General features: G+C 52.7%; 1 protein-coding gene across 1 annotated transcript in view; it reads left to right on the forward strand.

Moving 5' to 3' along the window:
• GLP1R (glucagon like peptide 1 receptor) overlaps positions 1-27,918 on the forward strand; it is a 960,977-nt gene that overhangs the window by 227,763 nt on the left and 705,296 nt on the right. The window lies entirely within an intron of this gene.

Genomic DNA, 27,918 nt, shown 5'->3' on the forward strand with positions numbered 1-27,918 from the left:
AGCTCAGACAACCCCTTTCACAGGACTGCCACTGCAGCCTGTGTGAAATAGTGCACACATTATTTCACAGCCATTTTCACTGCACTTAAGTAACTTATGTCACCTATATGTCTAACCTTCATTTACTGAAGGCTAGGTGCAAAGTTACTAAGTGTGAGGGCACCCTTGCACTAGCAAAGGTGCCCCAACACAGTCCAGGGCCAATTCCCTGGACTTTGTGAGTGCGGGGACACCATTACACGTGTGCACAACATATAGCTCAATACCTATGTGTAGATTCACAATGGTAACCCCGAATATGGCCATGTAAGGTGTCTAAGATCATGGAATTGTCCCCCCATTCCAAATCTGGTATTGGGGAGCCAATTCAATGCATCCTGGGGGCTCCACCATGGACCCCCAATACTACCAAACCAGCTCTCTGAGGCTGGCACTGCAGCTACAGCTGCTGCCACCTCACAAACAGGGTTCTGCCCCCCTGGGGTCTGAGCAGCTCAGTCCCAGGAAGGCAGAACAAAGCATTTCCTTTGAGAGCAGGGTGTTTCACCCTCTCCCTTTGGAAATAGGTGTTACAGGCTGGAGAGGGGTTGCCTCCCCCAGCCTTTGGAAATGCTTTGAAGGGCACAGATGGTGCCCTCCTTGCATAAGCCAGTCTGCACCGATTCAGGAACCCCCAGTCCCTGCTCTGGCATGAAACGCGACAAAGGAAAGGGGAATTACCACTCCCTGTCCATCACCACCCCAGGGGTGGTGCCCAGGGTGGTCCTCCAGTGTGTCCCAGACTTCAGCCATCTTGTGTTCCAAGGTGTGGGGACACTCTGGAGCCCTCTGAGTGGTCAGTGCCAGCAGGTGATGTCAGCGACCCCTCCTGATAGGTCCATACCTGATAAGGTAGCCAATCCCCCTCTCAGGGCTATTTAGGGACTCTCCTGTGGGTTTCTCTTCAGATTCTACTTGCAAGTTTCCAGCAGGAATCCTCTGAAACTACTACTTCATCCTCTGACCTCGAATCGACCGCAGACTTCTCCAGGAACCGCTGTAACAGCAACAAAGAATCCAGAAGGGATTCTTGTTCACCCTGCACAAGAAGGACAGACGAAATCTCCCGTGGAGTTGTGGAGTCACTTCCCGGCTCTTACGGCCATCTTCTAAGTTGACGACCGGTTCTCTTGGACCCCTCTCCTGGTGATGAGCATGCTCCTTGGAACACAGGTGATGGACCCCTTCGACACAGACTGTCCTAAGGTCCTGCTGTCCAAATTTGGAGGGGGTAAGAGCTTGCCTTCCCAGTTAGCGACTGTACCCCTGTGCACCGCATCATCTTCACCTCCTGAGGCCTCTGTGAACTATTTGCAAGAATCCTTCTTGCACAGCCTGGCCCAGATCCCCAGTACTCTATTCTGTGACACTCAACTCGCTGAGTTGTCCTCCGGCGGCGTGGGACCTTCTTTTGTAGTGCTGCAACAACTGTAATTTGCACCTTCTTTGTCCCCATGTCCTGGGACCTCTGTGGGTGCTGCCTGGTCATCTGTGGGTTCCCTCCAGTGTTGGGAGCCCCCTCTGCCTCCTCAGTCCAAGTTGAGGCCTCCAGGTCCCTCCTGGGTCCAGACAGCACCACTTTGACACAAAACGCAATTTTGCTTGAACCAAGGCTTGTTGGACGAATCCAGTGCCGAAACTCACCTGCATCCAACATCTCTTCGTGGGACATCCATTGCATCATGCAGGAACCCACAGCCATTTTCCTTTGGTGCATTTCTGCAGTCTTCTTCCAACCGGGGACTCTTCTTTTGCAGCCTCTTCTAGATTGGCAGGGGCTCCTGTCCTTCCTGGAACTTCTTCCGACTTCTGGACTTGGTCTCCTCTCTTTGCAGGTTTTCAGGTCCAGGAATCCACCAGTTGTTGTTTGCAGTCTTGCTTGGTTCTTGCAATAACTCTAATCACGACTTGAAGTGTGTCCTAAGGAAACTTCCAGTACTTTACTCCTACTTTCCTGGGCTCTGGGGTGGGGTATTTTACTCACCTTTGTGGTATTCTTACTCTCCCAGCGATTCTCTACACACTACACTTATCTAGGGAGGAATTTGTGATTCGCATTCCACTTTCTTAGTATATGGTTTGTGTTGCCCCTAGACCTATTTTCTCCCATTGCATTCTATAGCATTTCCTATTGTTTGCAATATCCCATGTCTAATTACTTACCTTATTTTGGTGTCTAGTGTATATATTGTGTGTAATACTTACCTCCAGAACGAGTATTGCCTCTAAGATATTTTTGGCCTAATACCTAAATAAACTACCCAAATACCCAAATAAACTACCTTTATTTTCGGTAACACTGAGTATTGTCTTTATTTGTGTATAAGTACTGTGTGACTATAAGTGGTATTGCATGACATTTGCATGTCTCCTAGTTCAGCCTAAGCTACTCTACTATAGCTACCTCTATCAACCTAAGCTGCTAGAACACTATTACTTCACTAATAAGGGATAACTGGACCTGGTATAAGGTGTAAGTACCCAAGGTACCCACTACAAACCAGACCAGCCTCCAACACCTCCATCAACAAACCTACTCCAATGACACCAGAGTAGAGGACGTCGGGGTAAAGTCATCAGACCTCCTGCTCTATATAAGACAAATTATGTGAGGGATTTGTTTCTGTCGGTCACTGCCAGTAATAACCTGGCAGTCATGGACAGATGAAAAACTCTCTGGGTATGGATGTAATAATGATTTTCTTTTTCAAAATAAACTTGCACTTTGGGAGTTTGATTTTGAAAAACAAACTGTTTGGTGGTCAGCCAATGAAACTGGCAGCGACTGTCCACCAAAATGTTTGTGCCCTCATAGGAAATGCAGAGGCAATGGTTTCCTTGAAGGTACAGAGATCACCGCTGGACCAGCAGCGATCTCTGAATGTGGCCACCCCGGCTGATGGAGTAAAAAAAAACGGACACCATATTAGGTGAGTGATGGTCTTGCTGGCACTTCCATTATATCAACAGAATTTAACTTGCATTAAGAAACAATTGTCTAAAAGCCTAAAAATACACACACGCACACACATATACACATACCTATTTTATGTAAAAGCATCAATTGTACCAGAAGCCCCTGGCAATGAAGTGGACTACTTATTGTGCGGCTGTGCACATTGTGCAAAAGCAGAATGGCATCAATCATAGTCAGCTAGCTAGTGACTGAAGTGGGCTGCCCCTTTGCCCCATGCTGCAAGCTGTGGTGGGCGGAAGCAAAATGTGAATGAGAGTACAGCAGACCAATAGATGAAGAGGGCAGACAGAAGCCCCGTCAGTATGTAAAGTATACATGATTCTATAAGAAACAAAAGGTCCTGGCTAACCCCTGCCTATAAACAGCCTGGTTCCTTGCAGACCTCTGCCCCACTGATCATCCCTCATGTACAGAGGGTTTATGGGGCAGAGTAGGCACACTTGGGCAAGGTGGCATACTCTGCACAATCTTACTAGCAGCTCCTAGGAAAAGCCCTGGATAATTTTGGAAACATATTACACATGTTGAGGCATGTGATGGCAGCTGTGTAAATGCTGATGTTTTCGTTTTTGGTGCAGTAACTGTGCTTGACCAGTGATTGGTAGAGTGTTGATAAAGGCCACTGTGCCTGGCACTGTAATTAAACTGATGTTATTTCTCCAGGGATGCTGCATCTATGTTTTCCAGTAGGGCACACTGTCAGTAAAGCATCTCTGGCGAAAATACCTGTGGTTGCTGTGGCCCCAGTGTTTGTTTTGAGGCAAATATGTTCTGCTCTGGAGAAATACCGTACAGTAGCATATGTTCAATCAGGATGCTTAATCCTTCTCTCATCAGATTTCTGCATTTGTATTTGAGAAAAATGTTTTTATTAATCTGTCAAGCACTCTCTCACTCACCCAGGGCACTGTGGGGCTGATTTGTAAAGACTTAAGTTTGCTTCACTGTCTCGTCCTGAATGTAACATATGGAACGAATTGAAAAATAACAACACAAAAAGTCACAATCTAAAACATCTGTGCTCAAAGTGTGGAGATGGCAAGCTGCATCCAATAAATAGGTCCCTAAGGTAAACAAGCATTAGCAAAGCCAACAGCTATCACTTTTTAAAATACCATATTTGAATGCCCCTGAACGGCTGCACTCACACTTACCCATTGCAGGCTTCAGTGCCTTGAGCCACCCCAGGGCCCTTGTGCGGGAGAGATACAAGTCTTTGCTGTACCTGGCTGCAGTGCTGCCGCAAGCTGTCACTCCAGGGCCTTGTGCGGGAGAGATACCAGTCTTTGCTGTACCAGGCTGCAGTACTACTGCGAGCTGTCACTCCAGGGCCTTGTGCGGGAGAGATACCACTCTTTGTTGTACCAGGCTGCAGTACTACTGCGAGCTGTCACTCCAGGGCCTTGTGCGGGAGAGATACCAGTCTTTGCTGTACCAGGCTGCAGTACTACTGCGAGCTGTCACTCCAGGGCCTTGTGCGGGAGAGATATCAGTCTTTGTTGTACCAGGCTGCAGTACTACTGCGAGCTGTCACTCCAGGGCCTTGTGCGGGAGAGATACCAGTCTTTGCTGTACCTGGTTGCAGTGCTGCCGCAAGCTGTCACTCCAGGGCCCTTGTGCAGGAGAGATACCAGTCTTTGCTGTACCTGGTTGCAGTGCTGCCGCAAGCTGTCACTCCAGGGCCTTGTGCGGGAGAGATACCAGTCTTTGCTCTACCTGGTTGCAGTACTGCCGCAAGCGGTCACGCCAGGGCCCTTGTGCGGGAGAGATACCAGTCTTTGCTGTACCAGGCTGCAGTACTACCGCAAGCTGTCACTCCAGGGCCCTTGTTCGGGAGAGATACCAGTCTTTGCTGTACCTGGTTGCAGTACTGCCGCAAGCTGTCACTCCAGGGTCCTTGTGCGGGAGAGATACCAGTCTTTGCTGTACCAGGCTGCAGTACTACTGCGAACTGTCACGCCAGGGCCCTTGTGCGGGAGAGATACCAGTCTTGGCTGTACCTGGTTGCAGTACTGCCGCAAGCTGTCACTCCAGGGTCCATGTGCGGGAGAGATATCAGTCTTTGCTGTACCAGGCTGCAGTACTACTGCGAACTGTCATGCCAGGGCCTTGTGCGGGAGAGATACCAGTCCTTGTTGTACCAGGCTGCAGTACTACTGCGAGCTGTCACTCCAGGGCCCTTGTGCGGGAGAGATATCAGTCTTTGTTATACCAGGCTGCAGTACTACTGCGAGCTGTCACTCCAGGGCCTTGTGCGGGAGAGATACCAGTCTTTGCTGTACCTGGTTGCAGTGCTGCTGCAAGCTGTCACTCCAGGGCCTTGTGCGGGAGAGATACCAGTCTTTGCTGTACCTGGTTGCAGTACTACTGCGAGCTGTCATTCCAGGGCCCTTGTGCGGGAGAGATATCAGTCTTTGCTGTACCTGGTTGCAGTACTGCCGCAAGCTGTCACTCCAGGGCCTTGTGCGGGAGAGATACCAGTCCTTGTTGTACCAGGCTGCAGTACTACTGCGAGCTGTCACTCCAGGGCCCTGGTGCGGGAGAGATATCAGTCTTTGTTGTACCAGGCTGCAGTACTACTGCGAGCTGTCACTCCAGGGCCTTGTGCGGGAGAGATATCAGTCTTTGCTGTACCAGGCTGCAGTACTACTGCGAGCTGTCACTCCAGGGCCCTTGTGCGGGAGAGATACCACTCTTTGTTGTACCAGGCTGCAGTACTACTGCGAGCTGTCACTCCAGGGCCTTGTGCGGGAGAGATACCAGTCTTTGCTGTACCTGGTTGCAGTGCTGCCGCAAGCTGTCACTCCAGGGCCTTGTGCGGGAGAGATACCAGTCCTTGTTGTACCAGGCTGCAGTACTACTGCGAGCTGTCACTCCAGGGCCCTTGTGCGGGAGAGATATCAGTCTTTGTTGTACCAGGCTGCAGTACTACTGCGAGCTGTCACTCCAGGGCCTTGTGCGTGAGAGATATCAGTCTTTGCTGTACCAGGCTGCAGTACTACTGCGAACTGTCACTCCAGGGCCCTTGTGCGGGAGAGATACCACTCTTTGCTGTACCAGGCTGCAGTACTACTGCGAGCTGTCACTCCAGGGCCTTGTGCGGGAGAGATACCAGTCTTTGCTGTACCAGGCTGCAGTAATACTGCGAGCTGTCACTCCAGGGCCTTGTGCGGGAGAGATATCAGTCTTTGTTGTACCAGGCTGCAGTACTACTGCGAGCTGTCACTCCAGGGTCCTTGTGCGGGAGAGATCCCAGTCTTTGCTGTACCTGGTTGCAGTGCTGCCGCAAGCTGTCACACCAGGGCCTTGTGTGGGAGAGATACCAGTCTTTGCTGTACCTGGTTGCAGTGCTGCCGCAAGCTGTCACTCCGGGGCCTTGTGTGGGAGAGATACCAGTCTTTGCTGTAGCTGGTTGCAGTGCTGCCGCAAGCTGTCACTCCAGGGCCCTTGTGCGGGAGAGATACCAGTCTTTGCTGTAGCTGGTTGCAGTGCTGCCGCAAGCTGTCACTCCACGGCCTTGTGCGGGATTGATACCAGTCTTTGCTGTACCTGGTTGCAGTACTGCCGCAAGCGGTCACGCCAGGGCCCTTGTGCGGGAGAGATATCAGTCTTTGCTGTACCAGGCTGCAGTACTACCGCGAGCTGTCACTCCAGGGCCCTTGTGCGGGAGAGATACCAGTCTTTGTTGTACCTGGTTGCAGTACTGCCGCAAGCTGTCACTCCAGGGTCCTTGTGCGGGAGAGATGCCAGTCTTTGCTGTACCAGGCTGCAGTACTACTGCGAACTGTCACGCCAGGGCCCTTGTGCGGGAGAGATACCAGTCTTTGCTGTACCTGGTTGCAGTACTGCCGCAAGCTGTCACTCCAGGGTCCTTGTGCGGGAGAGATATCAGTCTTTGCTGTACTAGGCTGCAGTACTACTGCGAACTGTCACGCCAGGGCCCTTGTGCGGGAGAGATACCAGTCTTTGCTGTACCAGGCTGCAGTACTGCCGCAAGCTGTCACTCCAGGGCCTTGTGCGGGAGAGATACCAGTCCTTGTTGTACCAGGCTGCAGTACTACTGCGAGCTGTCACTCCAGGGCCTTGTGCGGGAGAGATACCAGTCTTTGCTGTACCTGGTTGCAGTACTGCCGCAAGCTGTCACTCCAGGGCCTTGTGCGGGAGACATACCAGTCCTTGTTGTACCAGGCTGCAGTACTACTGCGAGCTGTCACTCCAGGGCCCTTGTGCGGGAGAGATATCAGTCTTTGTTGTACCAGGCTGCAGTACTACTGCGAGCTGTCACTCCAGGGCCTTGTGCGGGAGAGATATCAGTCTTTGCTGTACCAGGCTGCAGTACTACTGCGAGCTGTCACTCCAGGGCCCTTGTGCGGGAGAGATACCACTCTTTGTTGTACCAGGCTGCAGTACTACTGCGAGCTGTCACTCCAGGGCCTTGTGATGGAGAGATACCAGTCTTTGCTGTACCTGGTTGCAGTGCTGCTGCAAGCTGTCACTCCAGGGCCTTGTGCGGGAGAGATACCAGTCTTTGCTGTACCTGGTTGCAGTACTACTGCGAGCTGTCACTCCAGGGCCCTTGTGCGGGAGAGATATCAGTCTTTGCTGTACCTGGTTGCAGTACTGCCGCAAGCTGTCACTCCAGGGCCTTGTGCGGGAGAGATACCAGTCCTTGTTGTACCAGGCTGCAGTACTACTGCGAGCTGTCACTCCAGGGCCCTTGTGCGGGAGAGATATCAGTCTTTGTTGTACCAGGCTGCAGTACTACTGCGAGCTGTCACTCCAGGGCCTTGTGCGGGAGAGATATCAGTCTTTGCTGTACCAGGCTGCAGTACTACTGCGAGCTGTCACTCCAGGGCCCTTGTGCGGGAGAGATACCACTCTTTGTTGTACCAGGCTGCAGTACTACTGCGAGCTGTCACTCCAGGGCCTTGTGCGGGAGAGATACCAGTCTTTGCTGTACCTGGTTGCAGTGCTGCCGCAAGCTGTCACTCCAGGGCCTTGTGCGGGAGAGATACCAGTCCTTGTTGTACCAGGCTGCAGTACTACTGCGAGCTGTCACTCCAGGGCCCTTGTGCGGGAGAGATATCAGTCTTTGTTGTACCAGGCTGCAGTACTACTGTGAGCTGTCACTCCAGGGCACTTGTGCGGGGGAGATATCAGTCTTTGTTGTACCAGGCTGCAGTACTACTGCGAGCTGTCACTCCAGGGCCTTGTGCGTGAGAGATATCAGTCTTTGCTGTACCAGGCTGCAGTACTACTGCGAACTGTCACTCCAGGGCCCTTGTGCAGGAGAGATACCACTCTTTGCTGTACCAGGCTGCAGTACTACTGCGAGCTGTCACTCCAGGGCCTTGTGCGGGAGAGATACCAGTCTTTGCTGTACCAGGCTGCAGTAATACTGCGAGCTGTCACTCCAGGGCCTTGTGCGGGAGAGATATCAGTCTTTGTTGTACCAGGCTGCAGTACTACTGCGAGCTGTCACTCCAGGGTCCTTGTGCGGGAGAGATCCCAGTCTTTGCTGTACCTGGTTGCAGTGCTGCCGCAAGCTGTCACACCAGGGCCTTGTGCGGGAGAGATACCAGTCTTTGCTGTACCTGGTTGCAGTGCTGCCGCAAGCTGTCACTCCGGGGCCTTGTGCGGGAGAGATACCAGTCTTTGCTGTAGCTGGTTGCAGTGCTGCCGCAAGCTGTCACTCCAGGGCCCTTGTGCGGGAGAGATACCAGTCTTTGCTGTAGCTGGTTGCAGTGCTGCCGCAAGCTGTCACTCCACGGCCTTGTGCGGGATTGATACCAGTCTTTGCTGTACCTGGTTGCAGTACTGCCGCAAGCGGTCACGCCAGGGCCCTTGTGCGGGAGAGATATCAGTCTTTGCTGTACCAGGCTGCAGTACTACTGCGAGCTGTCACTCCAGGGCCCTTGTGCGGGAGAGATACCAGTCTTTGTTGTACCTGGTTGCAGTACTGCCGCAAGCTGTCACTCCAGGGTCCTTGTGCGGGAGAGATGCCAGTCTTTGCTGTACCAGGCTGCAGTACTACTGCGAACTGTCACGCCAGGGCCCTTGTGCGGGAGAGATACCAGTCTTTGCTGTACCTGGTTGCAGTACTGCCGCAAGCTGTCACTCCAGGGTCCTTGTGCGGGAGAGATATCAGTCTTTGCTGTACCAGGCTGCCGTACTACTGCGAACTGTCACGCCAGGGCCCTTGTGCGGGAGAGATACCAGTCTTTGCTGTACCAGGCTGCAGCACTGCCGCAAGCTGTCACTCCAGGGCCTTGTGCGGGAGAGATACCAGTCCTTGTTGTACCAGGCTGCAGTACTACTGCGAGCTGTCACTCCAGGGCCTTGTGCGGGAGAGATACCAGTCTTTGCTGTACCTGGTTGCAGTACTGCCGCAAGCTGTCACTCCAGGGCCTTGTGCGGGAGACATACCAGTCCTTGTTGTACCAGGCTGCAGTACTACTGCGAGCTGTCACTCCAGGGCCCTTGTGCGGGAGAGATATCAGTCTTTGTTGTACCAGGCTGCAGTACTACTGCGAGCTGTCACTCCAGGGCCTTGTGCGGGAGAGATATCAGTCTTTGCTGTACCAGGCTGCAGTACTACTGCGAGCTGTCACTCCAGGGCCCTTGTGCGGGAGAGATACCACTCTTTGTTGTACCAGGCTGCAGTACTACTGCGAGCTGTCACTCCAGGGCCTTGTGCGGGAGAGATACCAGTCTTTGCTGTACCTGGTTGCAGTGCTGCTGCAAGCTGTCACTCCAGGGCCTTGTGCGGGAGAGATACCAGTCTTTGCTGTACCTGGTTGCAGTACTACTGCGAGCTGTCACTCCAGGGCCCTTGTGCGGGAGAGATATCAGTCTTTGCTGTACCTGGTTGCAGTACTGGCGCAACCTGTCACTCCAGGGCCTTGTGCGGGAGAGATACCAGTCCTTGTTGTACCAGGCTGCAGTACTACTGCGAGCTGTCACTCCAGGGCCCTTGTGCGGGAGAGATATCAGTCTTTGTTGTACCAGGCTGCAGTACTACTGCGAGCTGTCACTCCAGGGCCCTTGTGCGGGAGAGATATCAGTCTTTGCTGTACCAGGCTGCAGTACTACTGCGAGCTGTCACTCCAGGGCCCTTGTGCGGGAGAGATACCACTCTTTGTTGTACCAGGCTGCAGTACTACTGCGAGCTGTCACTCCAGGGCCTTGTGCGGGAGAGATACCAGTCTTTGCTGTACCTGGTTGCAGTGCTGCCGCAAGCTGTCACTCCAGGGCCTTGTGAAGGAGAGATACCAGTCCTTGTTGTACCAGGCTGCAGTACTACTGCGAGCTGTCACTCCAGGGCCCTTGTGCGGGAGAGATATCAGTCTTTGTTGTACCAGGCTGCAGTACTACTGCGAGCTGTCACTCCAGGGCCTTGTGCGTGAGAGATATCAGTCTTTGCTGTACCAGGCTGCAGTACTACTGCGAACTGTCACTCCAGGGCCCTTGTGCGGGAGAGATACCACTCTTTGCTGTGCCAGGCTGCAGTACTACTGCGAGCTGTCACTCCAGGGCCTTGTGCGGGAGAGATACCAGTCTTTGCTGTACCAGGCTGCAGTAATACTGCGAGCTGTCACTCCAGGGCCTTGTGCGGGAGAGATATCAGTCTTTGTTGTACCAGGCTGCAGTACTACTGCGAGCTGTCACTCCAGGGTCCTTGTGCGGGAGAGATCCCAGTCTTTGCTGTACCTGGTTGCAGTGCTGCCGCAAGCTGTCACACCAGGGCCTTGTGCGGGAGAGATATCAGGCTTTGCTGTACCTGGTTGCAGCACTGCCGCAAGCTGTCACTCCAGGGCCCTAGTGCGGGAGAGATATCAGTCTTTGCTGTACCTGGTTGCAGTACTGCCGCGAGCTGTCACTCCAGGGCCTTTGTGCGGGAGAGATACCAGTCTTTGCTGTACCTGGTTGCAGTACTGCCGTGAGCTGTCACTCCAGGGCCCTTGTGCTGGAGAGATACCAGTCTTTGTTGTACCAGGCTGCAGTACTACCGCGAGCTGTCACTCCAGGGCCTTGTGCGGGAGAGATATCAGTCTTTGTTGTACCAGGCTGCAGTACTACTGCGAGCTGTCACTCCAGGGCCCTTGTGCGGGAGAGATATCAGTCTTTGTTGTACCAGGCTGCAGTACTACTGCGAGCTGTCACTCCAGGGCCCTTGTGCGGGAGAGATACCAGTCTTTGCTGTACCTGGTTGCAGTGCTACTGCGAGCTGTCACTCCAGGGCCCTTGTGCGGGAGAGATATCAGTCTTTGTTGTACCAGGCTGCAGTACTACTGCGAGCTGTCACTCCAGGGCCCTTGTGCGGGAGAGATACCAGTCTTTGCTGTACCTGGTTGCAGTGCTGCTGCAAGCTGTCACTCCAGGGCCTTGTGCGGGAGAGATACCAGTCCTTGTTGTACCAGGCTGCAGTACTACTGCGAGCTGTCACTCCAGGGCCCTTGTGCGGGAGAGATATCAGTCTTTGTTGTACCAGGCTGCAGTACTACTGCGAGCTGTCACTCCAGGGCCTTGTGCGGGAGAGATATCAGTCTTTGCTGTACCAGGCTGCAGTACTACTGCGAGCTGTCACTCCAGGGCCCTTGTGCGGGAGAGATACCACTCTTTGTTGTACCAGGCTGCAGTACTACTGCGAGCTGTCACTCCAGGGCCTTGTGCGGGAGAGATACCAGTCTTTGCTGTACCTGGTTGCAGTGCTGCCGCAAGCTGTCACTCCAGGGCCTTGTGCGGGAGAGATACCAGTCCTTGTTGTACCAGGCTGCAGTACTACTGCGAGCTGTCACTCCAGGGCCCTTGTGCGGGAGAGATATCAGTCTTTGTTGTACCAGGCTGCAGTACTACTGCGAGCTGTCACTCCAGGGCCTTGTGCGTGAGAGATATCAGTCTTTGCTGTACCAGGCTGCAGTACTACTGCGAACTGTCACTCCAGGGCCCTTGTGCGGGAGAGATACCACTCTTTGCTGTGCCAGGCTGCAGTACTACTGCGAGCTGTCACTCCAGGGCCTTGTGCGGGAGAGATACCAGTCTTTGCTGTACCAGGCTGCAGTAATACTGCGAGCTGTCACTCCAGGGCCTTGTGCGGGAGAGATCCCAGTCTTTGCTGTACCTGGTTGCAGTGCTGCCGCAAGCTGTCACGCCAGGGCCTTGTGCGGGAGAGATATCAGGCTTTGCTGTACCTGGTTGCAGCACTGCCGCAAGCTGTCACTCCAGGGCCCTAGTGCGGGAGAGATATCAGTCTTTGCTGTACCTGGTTGCAGTACTGCCGCGAGCTGTCACTCCAGGGCCTTTGTGCGGGAGAGATACCAGTCTTTGCTGTACCTGGTTGCAGTACTGCCGCGAGCTGTCACTCCAGGGCCCTTGTGCTGGAGAGATACCAGTCTTTGTTGTACCAGGCTGCAGTACTACCGCGAGCTGTCACTCCAGGGCCTTGTGCGGGAGAGATATCAGTCTTTGTTGTACCAGGCTGCAGTACTACCGCGAGCTGTCACTCCAGGGCCCTTGTGCGGGAGAGATATCAGTCTTTGTTGTACCAGGCTGCAGTACTACTGCGAGCTGTCACTCCAGGGCCCTTGTGCGGGAGAGATACCAGTCTTTGCTGTACCTGGTTGCAGTGCTACTGCGAGCTGTCACTCCAGGGCCCTTGTGCGGGAGAGATATCAGTCTTTGTTGTACCAGGCTGCAGTACTACTGCGAGCTGTCACTCCAGGGCCCTTGTGCGGGAGAGATACCAGTCTTTGCTGTACCTGGTTGCAGTGCTGCTGCAAGCTGTCACTCCAGGGCCTTGTGCGGGAGAGATACCAGTCTTTGTTGTACCAGGCTGCAGTACTACTGCGAGCTGTCACTCCAGGGCCTTGTGCTGGAGAGATCCCAGTCTTTGCTGTACCTGGTTGCAGTACTACTGCGAGCTGTCACTCCAGGGCCTTGTGCGGGAGAGATACCAGTCTTTGCTGTACCTGGTTGCAGTGCTGCCGCAAGCTGTCACTCCAGGGCCCTTGTGCGGGAGAGATATCAGTCTTTGTTGTACCAGGCTGCAGTACTACTGCGAGCTGTCACTCCAGGGCCTTGTGCGTGAGAGATATCAGTCTTTGCTGTACCAGGCTGCAGTACTACTGCGAACTGTCACTCCAGGGCCCTTGTGCGGGAGAGATACCACTCTTTGCTGTACCAGGCTGCAGTACTACTGCGAGCTGTCACTCCAGGGCCTTGTGCGGGAGAGATACCAGTCTTTGCTGTACCAGGCTGCAGTAATACTGCGAGCTGTCACTCCAGGGCCTTGTGCGGGAGAGATATCAGTCTTTGTTGTACCAGGCTGCAGTACTACTGCGAGCTGTCACTCCAGGGTCCTTGTGCGGGAGAGATCCCAGTCTTTGCTGTACCTGGTTGCAGTGCTGCCGCAAGCTGTCACACCAGGGCCTTGTGCGGGAGAGATACCAGTCTTTGCTGTAGCTGGTTGCAGTGCTGCCGCAAGCTGTCACTCCAGGGCCCTTGTGCGGGAGAGATACCAGTCTTTGCTGTAGCTGGTTGCAGTGCTGCCGCAAGCTGTCACTCCACGGCCTTGTGCGGGATTGATACCAGTCTTTGCTGTACCTGGTTGCAGTACTGCCGCAAGCGGTCACGCCAGGGCCCTTGTGCGGGAGAGATATCAGTCTTTGCTGTACCAGGCTGCAGTACTACCGCGAGCTGTCACTCCAGGGCCCTTGTGCGGGAGAGATACCAGTCTTTGTTGTACCTGGTTGCAGTACTGCCGCAAGCTGTCACTCCAGGGTCCTTGTGCGGGAGAGATGCCAGTCTTTGCTGTACCAGGCTGCAGTACTACTGCGAACTGTCACGCCAGGGCCCTTGTGCGGGAGAGATACCAGTCTTTGCTGTACCTGGTTGCAGTACTGCCGCAAGCTGTCACTCCAGGGTCCTTGTGCGGGAGAGATATCAGTCTTTGCTGTACCAGGCTGCCGTACTACTGCGAACTGTCACGCCAGGGCCCTTGTGCGGGAGAGATACCAGTCTTTGCTGTACCAGGCTGCAGCACTGCCGCAAGCTGTCACTCCAGGGCCTTGTGCGGGAGAGATACCAGTCCTTGTTGTACCAGGCTGCAGTACTACTGCGAGCTGTCACTCCAGGGCCTTGTGCGGGAGAGATACCAGTCTTTGCTGTACCTGGTTGCAGTACTGCCGCAAGCTGTCACTCCAGGGCCTTGTGCGGGAGACATACCAGTCCTTGTTGTACCAGGCTGCAGTACTACTGCGAGCTGTCACTCCAGGGCCCTTGTGCGGGAGAGATATCAGTCTTTGTTGTACCAGGCTGCAGTACTACTGCGAGCTGTCACTCCAGGGCCTTGTGCGGGAGAGATATCAGTCTTTGCTGTACCAGGCTGCAGTACTACTGCGAGCTGTCACTCCAGGGCCCTTGTGCGGGAGAGATACCACTCTTTGTTGTACCAGGCTGCAGTACTACTGCGAGCTGTCACTCCAGGGCCTTGTGCGGGAGAGATACCAGTCTTTGCTGTACCTGGTTGCAGTGCTGCTGCAAGCTGTCACTCCAGGGCCTTGTGCGGGAGAGATACCAGTCTTTGCTGTACCTGGTTGCAGTACTACTGCGAGCTGTCACTCCAGGGCCCTTGTGCGGGAGAGATATCAGTCTTTGCTGTACCTGGTTGCAGTACTGCCGCAAGCTGTCACTCCAGGGCCTTGTGCGGGAGAGATACCAGTCCTTGTTGTACCAGGCTGCAGTACTACTGCGAGCTGTCACTCCAGGGCCCTTGTGCGGGAGAGATATCAGTCTTTGTTGTACCAGGCTGCAGTACTACTGCGAGCTGTCACTCCAGGGCCTTGTGCGGGAGAGATATCAGTCTTTGCTGTACCAGGCTGCAGTACTACTGCGAGCTGTCACTCCAGGGCCCTTGTGCGGGAGAGATACCACTCTTTGTTGTACCAGGCTGCAGTACTACTGCGAGCTGTCACTCCAGGGCCTTGTGCGGGAGAGATACCAGTCTTTGCTGTACCTGGTTGCAGTGCTGCCGCAAGCTGTCACTCCAGGGCCTTGTGCGGGAGAGATACCAGTCCTTGTTGTACCAGGCTGCAGTACTACTGCGAGCTGTCACTCCAGGGCCCTTGTGCGGGAGAGATATCAGTCTTTGTTGTACCAGGCTGCAGTACTACTGCGAGCTGTCACTCCAGGGCCTTGTGCTTGAGAGATATCAGTCTTTGCTGTACCAGGCTGCAGTACTACTGCGAACTGTCACTCCAGGGCCCTTGTGCGGGAGAGATACCACTCTTTGCTGTGCCAGGCTGCAGTACTACTGCGAGCTGTCACTCCAGGGCCTTGTGCGGGAGAGATACCAGTCTTTGCTGTACCAGGCTGCAGTAATACTGCGAGCTGTCACTCCAGGGCCTTGTGCGGGAGAGATATCAGTCTTTGTTGTACCAGGCTGCAGTACTACTGCGAGCTGTCACTCCAGGGTCCTTGTGCGGGAGAGATCCCAGTCTTTGCTGTACCTGGTTGCAGTGCTGCCGCAAGCTGTCACACCAGGGCCTTGTGCGGGAGAGATATCAGGCTTTGCTGTACCTGGTTGCAGCACTGCCGCAAGCTGTCACTCCAGGGCCCTAGTGCGGGAGAGATATCAGTCTTTGCTGTACCTGGTTGCAGTACTGCCGCGAGCTGTCACTCCAGGGCCTTTGTGCGGGAGAGATACCAGTCTTTGCTGTACCTGGTTGCAGTACTGCCGCGAGCTGTCACTCCAGGGCCCTTGTGCTGGAGAGATACCAGTCTTTGTTGTACCAGGCTGCAGTACTACCGCGAGCTGTCACTCCAGGGCCTTGTGCGGGAGAGATATCAGTCTTTGTTGTACCAGGCTGCAGTACTACTGCGAGCTGTCACTCCAGGGCCCTTGTGCGGGAGAGATATCAGTCTTTGTTGTACCAGGCTGCAGTACTACTGCGAGCTGTCACTCCAGGGCCCTTGTGCGGGAGAGATACCAGTCTTTGCTGTACCTGGTTGCAGTGCTACTGCGAGCTGTCACTCCAGGGCCCTTGTGCGGGAGAGATATCAGTCTTTGTTGTACCAGGCTGCAGTACTACTGCGAGCTGTCACTCCAGGGCCCTTGTGCGGGAGAGATACCAGTCTTTGCTGTACCTGGTTGCAGTGCTGCTGCAAGCTGTCACTCCAGGGCCTTGTGCGGGAGAGATACCAGTCTTTGTTGTACCAGGCTGCAGTACTACTGCGAGCTGTCACTCCAGGGCCTTGTGCTGGAGAGATCCCAGTCTTTGCTGTACCTGGTTGCAGTACTACTGCGAGCTGTCACTCCAGGGCCTTGTGCGGGAGAGATACCAGTCTTTGCTGTACCTGGTTGCAGTGCTGCCGCAAGCTGTCACTCCAGGGCCTTGTGCGGGAGAGATACCAGTCTTTGCTGTACTTGGTTGCAGTACTACTGCGAGCTGTCACTCCAGGGCCCTTGTGCGGGAGAGATATCAGTTTTTGTTGTAGCAGGCTGCAGTACTACTGCGGGCTGTCACTCCAGGGCCTTGTGCTGGACAGATACCAGTCTTTGCTGTACCAGGCTGCAGTACTACAGCGAGCTGTCACTCCAGGGCCTTGTGCTGGAGAGATACCAGTCTTTGTTTTACCAGGCTGCAGTACTACTGCGAGCTGTCACTCCAGGGCCCTTGTGCGGGAGTGTTATCAGTCTTTGTTGTACCAGGCTGCAGTACTACTGCGAGCTGTCACTCCAGGGCCTTGTGCGGGAGAGATACCAGTCTTTGCTGTACCAGGCTGCAGTACTACTGTGAGCTGTCACTCCAGGGCCTTGTGCGGGAGAGATCCCAGTCTTTGCTGTACCAGGCTGCAGTACTACTGCGGGCTGTCACTCCAGGGCCTTGTGCGGGAGAGATACCAGTCTTTGCTGTACCAGGCTGCACTACTACTGCGGGCTGTCACTCCAGGGCCTTGTGCGGGAGAGATACCAGTCCTTGTTGTACCAGGCTGCAGTACTGCCGCAAGCTGTCACTCCAGGGCCTTGTGCAGGAGAGATACCAGTCCTTGTTGTACCAGGCTGCAGTACTACTGCAAGCTGTCACTCCAGGGTCCGTGTGCGTGAGAGATATCAGTCTTTGTTGTACCAGGCTGCAGTACTACTGCGGGCTGTCACTCCAGGGCCTTGTGCGGGAGAGATACCAGTCTTTGCTGTACCAGGCTGCAGTACTGTCGCAAGCTGTCAGTCCAGGGCCTTGTGCTGGAGAGATACCAGTCTTTGTTGTACCAGGCTGCAGTACTACTGCGAGCTGTCACTCCAGGGCCCTTGTGCGGGAGAGATATCAGTCTTTGTTGTATCAGGCTGCAGTACTACTGCGAGCTGTCACTCCAGGGCCTTGTGCGGGAGAGATACCAGTCTTTACTGTACCAGGCTGCAATACTACTGCGAGCTGTCTCTCCAGGGCCTTGTGCGGGAGAGATATCAGTCTTTGTTGTACCAGGCTGCAGTACTACTGCGAGCTGTCACTCCAGGGTCCTTGTGCGGGAGAGATCTCAGTCTTTGCTGTACCTGGTTGCAGTGCTGCCGCAAGCTGTCACTCCAGGGCCTTGTGCGGGAGAGATACCAGTCTTTGCTGTACCTGGTTGCAGTACTGCCGCAAGCTGTCACTCCAGGGCCCTTGTGCGGGAGAGATACCAGTCTCTGCTGTACCTGGTTGCAGTACTGCCGCAAGCTGTCACTCCAGGGCCCTTGTGCGGGAGAGATATCAGTCTTTGTTGTACCAGGCTGCAGTACTACTGCGAGCTGTCACTCCAGGGCCTTGTGCGGGAGAGATACCAGTCTTTGCTGTACCTGGTTGCAGTGCTACTGCGAGCTGTCACTCCAGGGCCCTTGTGCGGGAGAGATATCCGTCTTTGTTGTACCAGGCTGCAGTACTACTGCGAGCTGTCACTCCAGGGCCCTTGTGCGGGAGAGACACCAGTTTTTGCTTTACCTGGTTGCAGTGCTGCCGCAAGCTGTCACTCCAGGGCCTTGTGCGGGAGAGATACCAGTCTTTGTTGTACCAGGCTGCAGTGCTGCCGCAAGCTGTCACTCCAGGGCCTTGTGCGGGAGAGATACCAGTCTTTGCTGTACTTGGTTGCAGTACTACTGCGAGCTGTCACTCCAGGGCCCTTGTGCGGGAGAGATTTCAGTCTTTGTTGTAGCAGGCTGCAGTACTACTGCGGGCTGTCACTCCAGGGCCTTGTGCTGGAGAGATACCAGTCTTTGCTGTACCAGGCTGCAGTACTACGGCGAGCTGTCACTCCAGGGCCTTGTGCTGGAGAGATACCAGTATTTGTTGTACCAGGCCGCAGTACTACTGCGAGCTGTCACTCCAGGCCCTTGTGCGGGAGAGATACCAGTCTTTGCTGTACCAGGCTGCAGTACTACTGCGAGCTGTCACTCCAGGGCCTTGTGCGGGAGAGATATCAGTCTTTGTTGTACCAGGCTGCAGTACTACTGCGAGCTGTCACCCCAGGGTCCTTGTGCGGGAGAGATCCCAGTCTTTGCTGTACCTGGTTGCAGTGCTGCTGCAAGCTGTCACTCCAGGGCCTTGTGCGGGAGAGATACCAGTCTTTGCTGTACCTGGTTGCAGTACTGCTGCAAGCTGTCACTCCAGGGCCTTGTGCAGGAGAGATACCAGTCTTTGCTGTACCTGGTTGCAGTACTGCCGCAACCTGTCACTCCAGGGCCCTTCTGCGGGAGAGATACCAGTCTTTGCTGTACGTGGTTGCAGTACTGCCGCAAGCGGTCACTCCCGGGCCCTTGTGCGAGAGAGATACCAGTCCTTGTTGTACCAGGCTGCAGTGCTGCCGCAAGCTGTCACTCCAGGGCCTTGTGCGGGAGAGATACCAGTCCTTGTTGTACCAGGCTGCAGTACTACTGCGAGCTGTCACTCCAGGGCCTTGTGCGGGAGAGATATCAGTCTTTGTTGTACCAGGCTGCAGTACTACTGCGGGCTGTCACTCCAGGGCCTTGTGCAGGAGAGATACCAGTCTTTGCTGTACCAGGCTGCAGTACTGCCGCAAGCTGTCACTCCAGGGCCTTGTGCGGGAGAGATACCAGTCTTTGCTGTACCTGGTTGCAGTACTACTGCGAGCTGTCACTCCAGGGCCCTTGTGCGGGAGAGATATCAGTCTTTGTTGTACCAGGCTGCAGTACTACTGCGAGCTGTCACTCCAGGGCCTTGTGCGGGAGAGAAACCAGTCTTTGCTGTACCAGGCTGCAGTACTACTGCGAGCTGTCACTCCAGGGCCTTGTGCGGGAGAGAGATCAGTCTTTGTTGTACCAGGCTGCAGTACTACTGCGAGCTGTCACTCCAGGGTCCTTGTGCGGGAGAGATCCCAGTCTTTGCTGTACCTGGTTGCAGTGCTGCCGCAAGATGTCACTCCAGGGCCTTGTGCGGGAGAGATACCAGTCTTTGCTGTACCTGGTTGCAGTACTGCCGCAAGCGGTCACTCCAGGGCCCTTGTGCGGGAGTGATACCAGTCCTTGTTGTACCAGGCTGCCGTACTACTGCGAGCTGTCACTCCAGGGCCTTGTGCGGGAGAGATACCAGTCCTTGTTGTACCAGGCCGCAGTACTACTGCGAGCTGTCACTCCAGGGCCCTTGTGCGGGAGAGATATCAGTCTTTGTTGTACCAGGCTGCAGTACTACTGCGAGCTGTCACTCCAGGGCCTTGTGCGGGAGAGATACCAGTCTTTGCTGTACCAGGCTGCAGTACTACTGCGAGCTGTCACTCCAGGGCCTTGTGCGGGAGAGATACCAGTCTTTGCTGTACCAGGCTGCAGTACTACTAGGAGCTGTCACTCCAGGGCCTTGTGCGGGAGAGATATCAGTCTTTGCTGTACCAGGCTGCAGTACTACTGCGAGCTGTCACTCCAGGCCCTTGTGCGGGAGAGATACCAGTCTTTGCTGTACCAGGCTGCAGTACTACTGCGAGCTGTCACTCCAGGGCCTTGTGCGGGAGAGATACCAGTCTTTGCTGTACCAGGCTGCAGTACTACTGCGAGCTGTCACTCCCGGGCCTTGTGCGGGAGAGATATCAGTCTTTGTTGTACCAGGCTGCAGTACTACTGCGAGCTGTCACCCCAGGGTCCTTGTGCGCGAGAGATCCCAGTATTTGCTGTACCTGGTTGCAGTGCTGCCGCAAGCTGTCACTCCAGGGCCTTGTGCGGGAGAGAAACCAGTCTTTGCTGTACCTGGTTGCAGTACTGCCGCAAGCTGTCACTCCAGGGCCTTGTGCAGGAGAGATACCAGTCTTTGCTGTACCTGGTTGCAGTACTGCCGCAACCTGTCACTCCAGGGCCCTTCTGCGGGAGAGATACCAGTCTTTGCTGTACCTGGTTGCAGTACTGCCGCAAGCGGTCACGCCAGGGCCCTTGTGCGAGAGAGATACCAGTCCTTGTTGTACCAGGCTGCAGTGCTGCCACAAGCTGTCACTCCAGGGCCTTGTGCGGGAGAGATACCAGTCCTTGTTGTACCAGGCTGCAGTACTACTGCGAGCTGTCACTCCAGGGCCTTGTGCGGGAGAGATATCAGTCTTTGTTGTACCAGGCTGCAGTACTACTGCGAGCTGTCACTCCAGGGCCTTGTGCTGGAGAGATCCCAGTCTTTGCTGTACCTGGTTGCAGTACTACTGCGAGCTGTCACTCCAGGGCCTTGTGCGGGAGAGATATCAGTCTTTGCTGTACCAGGCTGCAGTACTGCCGCAAGCTGTCACTCCAGGGCCTTGTGCGGGAGAGATACCAGTCTTTGCTGTACCTGGTTGCAGTACTACTGCGAGCTGTCACTCCAGGGCCCTTGTGCGGGAGAGATATCAATCTTTGTTGTACCAGGCTGCAGTACTACTGCGAGCTGTCACTCCAGGGCCTTGTGCGGGAGAGATACCAGTCTTTGCTGTACCAGGCTGCAGTACTACTGCGAGCTGTCACTCCAGGGCCTTGTGCGGGAGAGATACCAGTCTTTGCTGTACCTGGTTGCAGTACTGCCGCAAGCGGTCACTCCAGGGCCCTTGTGCGGGAGAGATACCAGTCCTTGTTGTACCGGGCTGCAGTACTACTGCGAGCTGTCACTCCAGGGCCTTGTGCGGGAGAGATATCAGTCTTTGTTGTACCAGGCTGCAGTACTACTGCGAGCTGTCACTCCAGGGCCTTGTGCGGGAGAGATATCAGTCTTTGCTGTACCAGGCTGCAGTACTGCCGCGAGTTGTCACTCCAGGGCCTTGTGCGGGAGAGATACCAGTCCTTGTTGTACCAGGCTGCAGTACTGCCTCAAGATGTCACTCCAGGGCCTTGTGCGGGAGAGATACCAGTCTTTGCTGTACCTGGTTGCAGTACTGCCGCAAGCTGTCACTCCAGGGCCCTTGTGCGGGAGAGATACCAGTCTCTGCTGTACCTGGTTGCAGTACTGCCTCAAGCTGTCACTCCAGGGCCTTGTGCCGGAGAGATACCAGTCTTTGCTGTACCTGGTTGCAGTACTGCCGCAAGCTGTCACTCCAGGGCCCTTGTGCGGGAGAGATACCAGTCTTTGCTGTACCTGGATGCAGTACTGCCACAAGCTGTCACTCCAGGGCCCTTGTCCGGGAGAGATACCAGTCCTTGTTGTACCAGGCTGCAGTGCTGCCACAAGTTGTCACTCCAGGGCCTTGTGCGGGAGAGATACCAGTCCTTGTTGTACCAGGCTGCAGTACTACTGCGAGCTGTCACTCCAGGTCCTTGTGCGGGAGAGATATCAGTCTTTGTTGTACCAGGCTGCAGTACTACTGCGAGCTGTCACTCCAGGGCCTTGTGCGGGAGAGATACCAGTCTTTGCTGTACCAGGCTGCAGTGCTACTGCGACCTGTCACTCCAGGGCCCTTGTGCGGGAGAGATACCACTCCTTGTTGTACCAGGCTGCAGTACTGCCGCAAGCTGTCACTCCAGGGCCTTGTGCGGGAGAGATACCAGTCCTTGTTGTACCAGGCTGCAGTACTGCTGCGAGCTGTCACTCCAGGGCCTTGTGCGGGAGAGATACCAGTCCTTGTTGTACCAGGCTGGAGTACTAACGCGAGCTGTCACTCCAGGGCCTTGTTTGGGAGAGATACCAGTCCTTGTTGTACCAGGCTGCAGTACTACCGCGAGCTGTCACTCCAGGGTCCTTGTGCGGTAGAGATACCAGTCCTTGTTGTACCAGGCTGCAGTACTACTGCGAGCTGTCACTCCAGGGCCTTGTGCGGGAGAGATATCAGTCTTTGTTGTACCAGGCTGCAGTACTGCCGCGAGCTGTCACTCCAGGGCCTTGTGCGGGAGAGATACCAGTCTTTGTTGTACCAGGCTGCAGTACTACTGTGAGCTGTCACTCCAGGGTCCTTGTGCGGGAGAGATATCAGTCTTTGTTGTACCAGGCTGCAGTACTACTGCGGGCTGTCACTCCCGGGCCCTTGTGCGGGAGAGATACCCGTCTTTCTTGTACCAAGCTGCCGTACTACTGCGAGCTGTCACTCCAGGGCCTTGTGCGGGAGAGATACCAGTCTTTGTTCTACCAGGCTGCAGTACTACTGCGAGCTGTCACTCCAGGGCCCTTGTGCAGGAGAGATATCAGTCTTTGTTGTACCAGGCTGCAGTACTACTGCGAGCTGTCACTCCAGGGACCCTGTGCTGGAAAGATACCAGTCTTTTTTGTACCAGGCTGCAGTACTACTGCCAGCTGTCACTCCAGGGACCCTGTGCTGGAAAGATACCAGTCTTTGCTGTACCAGGCTGTAGTACTACTGCGAGCTGTCACTCCAGGGCCTTTGTGCTGGAGAGATACCAGTCTTTGTTGTACCAGGCTGCAGTACTACTGCGAGCTGTCACTCCAGGGCCCTTGTGCGGGAGAGATACCAGTCTTTGCTGTACCTGGTTGCAGTACTGCCGCAAGCTGTCACTCCAGGGCCCTTGTGCGGGAGAGATACCAGTCTTTGTTGTACCAGGCTGCAGTACTGCCGCAAGCTGTCACTCCAGGGCCTTGTGCGGGAGAGATATCAGTCTTTGTTGTACCAGGCTGGAGTACTACTGCGAGCTGTCACTCCAGGGCCTTGTGCGGGAGAGATATCAGTCTTTGTTGTACCAGGCTGGAGTACTACTGCGAGCTGTCACTCCAGGGCCCTTGTGCGGGAGAGATACCCGTCTTTGTTGTACCAGGCTGCAGTACTGCCGCAAGCTGTCACTCCAGGGCCCTCGTGCTGGAGAGATACCAGTCTTTGCTGTAACAGGCTGCAGTACTTTAACATGGTACTATCTTGTAGGCTTCCACCAAAGCCCTCTCTGATTCAGGATACCAGAGAATCCATTAACTGGCCAAATGTACTTCAGTGTCTTTAGTTGAAAATAAGAAGCAACAGTTGCATATAATGTCAACTGTGCTTTTATTTTGAGCACAGCAATTCATAGGATGTGACTTCGGCCTGTAAATTTGCATAATTACTTTGCAAGTGTAATGACTTCAGCATGTGGTGTATGGCCTAAATAAATATCTCAACATTGGTCTATAATTGTAATAGTCACATAGAGTATTTAGTGCATACTGTGTATGTTTTTCATGAAGTCACCCTACTATTTATGGGCAGTGTCAGTCACTTATACTTACAAACTATGTGCCCACTCCTGAAGGACCAGCTCCTTAGCTCTTTCCTAGAACATGCAGATGATGGGGATGAAGATGGCTGATGGCAGGAAAGGGATGTGAATGGGAGTGACAAGACGGGGATCGGGAATGAATGGCAGAAGCAAGAGAGTACCATGGAGGACAGGAGTAGATTGGACAACTTGGGGCAATATACCCTTCCATGAAATGCCAAAGGCTTACTAGACCACCTATCCAAGCAAAAGCAAGCCATGGAAGCCTACAAAAACATGCTTTACATGGGCTAACCAAAATTCAACATTCTCTTCACCATTTGTTTTGTGTAGACAATTTTTAAAGCACTGGTAACATAAGGTCGCTCAGACAGCTAAAGCTGTCTGTAGACATACCTAAAAAGGAAACTTTCCCAAAGTGATTAATAGTAGAAACAACATCCTGTAGGTAATCCAGACTTATGCCTTCTATACTCCATAACGTTGATTCAAGGATCTGAAGATCAACTCGTGGAATTCTTTGAAGGGTATTTTAATGTCTCAAAGGCAGAATTATGAACCGGCCTACTTTCAGTTTGTTCTTGCCCACCACCCAAACTTGACACACACCCAATCAGTGTGAGGTCTGTTTTACGCATGCACCAAATTAACCCTTCCAGATACGGTACCAGAAATAGAAGCTTGTCAGCTGATCAAGATGCTGTCGGTGAAGCTGATCTGAAGAGTATGATTCTGTCAGTTCCTGGCTGCCCTCTTCTCATTCCAAACACCCTGTACTGATAAAGACCTGCCTTGTCTTCCACTACCCAGACCTTGGACTACAGAGTATCTCTAGGATCCTTTATACCTGCTCCTGCAAGCGGATGTCCTCACTGAATTCAATGACAAGCTCCAGATGTCCACATGTGACAATCATCTGTTTGTCAGATACACTCAACTCAAGTCAATGCATGAGTGTCCTTTGTTCCTACTAGCTCTCTTCCAAAATTTTTTCAATAATCCAATATTTCAAGGCTTGAATGAAACAATTCTTCGCTATGAAGCACTCTCTGTGATAAAGAAAGATTCCTGAAACAACGATGACCTTTAAGCGAGTCGCATTTATTGGAGCACTCATACACGCTCCTAACGAACAAAACGCTCCTTATCGTCTCCAATCAGAATGCGTTCCATTCACAACATTCTTAGTTCTACACCTTGTCATAAACATACTATTACACTCTCCCTCAGACTCTTCCTTTCCAAAGACCTGAGATCGGAAACTGTCCCATGGATGACAAGCGGGTCCTCGGCAAGCAAATCATGCAACTCATAAGAGCTTGTAATTACAAGACATATCTGTTGTAATTGACATTAGAACACTGGAATGTTGAGCACTTCATTGAAGACAGTGGAGTGCTCTGGGCCTGTAATGGCTGGTAGAAGCCCGGATCATCAACATTCCAATGTTTGCCTTTCTCAGCTGTTGCTGTGAACAAAGGCCCCACGGAGCCCCAGGGGATTTCAACCCCCGCAGGCTCCGTGAGGCCTCTGTTTTACTATTTTGACTGTTTTACTCATTAGAACTTTCTGCCCTCTATGGGCGGAATGTTCTAATACTCTTATAGCCTGTCGTAGCTGGGCTATACCGGCCTTGTTAACACTGGAGCGGGCCCCTAATGGCCGGTATAGCCCGCTACAACAGACTATAAGGCTATAACCCACACGGTCCAGCGCTCACATTCAACATTCTAACATTGAACATTCTAAAATGAATCAAACAGAAAGACTGTCAATTATAACAATACCTAGCTCTCAGCATCCCCCGCAGTCCTAGAATAAAGTAACCATGCTTCTCTTGCCCAGATCATGATTTGCCCAATACAGACAAACGGGTGCCGTCCACACACATTTCAGCCAAACATTCACAGCCACATCGCGACCCATCCTGAGCAAGGTAGCATGATGCCATTTATGTCTTTAGGAGCACACCAACCTATCTCTGAACCATCCCTGTTGACTCCTAATTACCAGGTGCATGATATTGTGTGCCTCTCAGGGTCACCCTCCTACATCACTTCATGCATCAACAGAAACAGCCCAACCAGGGTCCTCAGATCTTCCTACTCCCAGGCATTTCCAGCTTTTCAAAAAGTCCCTTTGGTACCCAAGTTAAGCCAACCTTCCTCTGCCCTCCCCCCACCACTGTAGACTGAAGAAGGCTTCAAGTGCTTCAGACAAAATGTGAAAACCCCTCTTTTCAATCTCACTGGTTAAAATTATTGCCCCTGGAAAGCCACAAGCATACCTTCCCCTCGTCCACGCCTGTGCACCCCCTCACGGTCCCCTGCACTAGGAAGTGACTCCACATCTAAACCCATAAATAAATAAAAATCAGTGGTGTAGAAAACTTGAGGGGACCCCCCTGTAAAGTACAAGGAAGGGTCCCCCTGCGGACTTATTCAGGAGCTCTCAGGCCAGGGTACTGTGCTGAGGGGATCCTCTGAAGTTCTGGCCCCCCCGCACCACAGCGGCTGCGGTGGCCTTTGTTACATCACTGAATAAAATGCATATATGAAAAAATGGAAGCTGAAAACGTGCTGGGCTGTCTAGCCATACATCATTTAGAATCTTCTCCTTGTTTTTATTTTTGTGATTTTATTTGAGATTGTATTTTTCTCTTCATTTATATTTATTGCGGTACGTGTACCATTTTTTTTGCATAGTACCCTTGCACCTGTGGGCAAGATTGCACTAAATAAGCAGGTATATGAAAAGCGTGTAGGACCTGATTATGAATTAGGAGCAATTTGTTTAACATTATTTGTCGAGTGCAATAAATAGCACTTATTATGAGTTGCATCCTTGAATGGGGAATAACATGCAGATTTTGGTCCTTAACGCGCCAAATCAAATTCAGCATATCCTGTTATGTACTGGGCATTTTTTACCTGATAAATGTTGCCAGTTTTCCCCTTCATTGCAGTTTTTATCGCACCTTGTATATATTATGTGTGATAAAACCACAAAACTCATAATTCCTGCATGTTACAAGGGATTACAACACATAAAAAATGTATCCAGCAACTCGTAACGAGGTCCTAAGTGAATACAGTGGGGGCAATTCAGAGAACTATGCTAGGTACAGAACAAAATCAACTGCACATTACTTTGACTTATAAGAATTTCAGATAAGGAAACTTAATTCCACATAGTTCCTGAATTCCGCAAGCATATTTTGCACATTGCAAAATCCTTACGATTTTAGGGTTATAAATATTAACCCAAGTCACTATTGTAATCACTACTATACATATACATGTGTAAATTAGGACAAAGATCTCGTGCACACGAATTCTAAGAGAATGTCTGTAAATAGGCACAAAGGCCCTCATTACAAGATGGCTGGAAGAGACTGCGCGCTATTAACCACATGTAAATCTGACGTCACAGTCAGAATATATCAGGGGTGATAAATACCCCAATAACACGTTTCTGGGGATACCAAGAGTATGTTGGTGTTACTGCATGCTCCAGTTAATACCAGGAATGTTCCCCAATATATTTCGGCGGGGTTGACCGGTCAATGCTTATCACAAATCTCCTCGCTGCGATAGTGCGTTGACAGCAGTTACCAACCCTATCGCAATTAACTGGGCCTTTTACAATAAGAGCCTTCATGTCCTCCTGCGTTGTGCAGTTGATACATTTTACTTCAAGCCTTTGGACGTATAACTAAACACATGCACAGAAGAGGATTCAAGTGAGAAAAATAAAAGACCAGACCTATAACCCTAATAATGCCCAAGAAAGTCCCTTCACCTCTATGTACCAGTACGCGCAAATATTAATTTTTTTTGTCCTGAAATTGCTTTATTCTTTCTGAAATGTATTTGATTTGCTGTCCCTTGGCTAGGTTCACGCTGTACAAATAATACATACATACATACATATATGCATTCAAACATACATACGTACATACATATACGTGCATGCATGCATATATGCATACATATATGCATTCATACATACATATACATACATGCATACATGCATGCCCGCATACATACATAGATACATACTGATATAAGAATAATTCTGCAAAGATTTTCAGTGGATAGACGGCATATACTGATTATAAATATAACAGAAACAAGCGAAGAGTTTTTATAATCATCAATGATTAAAAATAATATTTAGTCGCCCAAGGATTCATATTTTGCAGGAAGAAGCGGCTGCCCTAATCCTTTCATCCCAGATGTGCCCAATTATTCACGGCCATTGGTCCTCTGAAGCAGATGCCGCC

The sequence above is a fragment of the Pleurodeles waltl genome, chromosome 5, assembly GCF_031143425.1.
Source record: "Pleurodeles waltl isolate 20211129_DDA chromosome 5, aPleWal1.hap1.20221129, whole genome shotgun sequence".
In the NCBI taxonomy this organism is placed as follows: Eukaryota; Metazoa; Chordata; class Amphibia; order Caudata; family Salamandridae; genus Pleurodeles; species Pleurodeles waltl.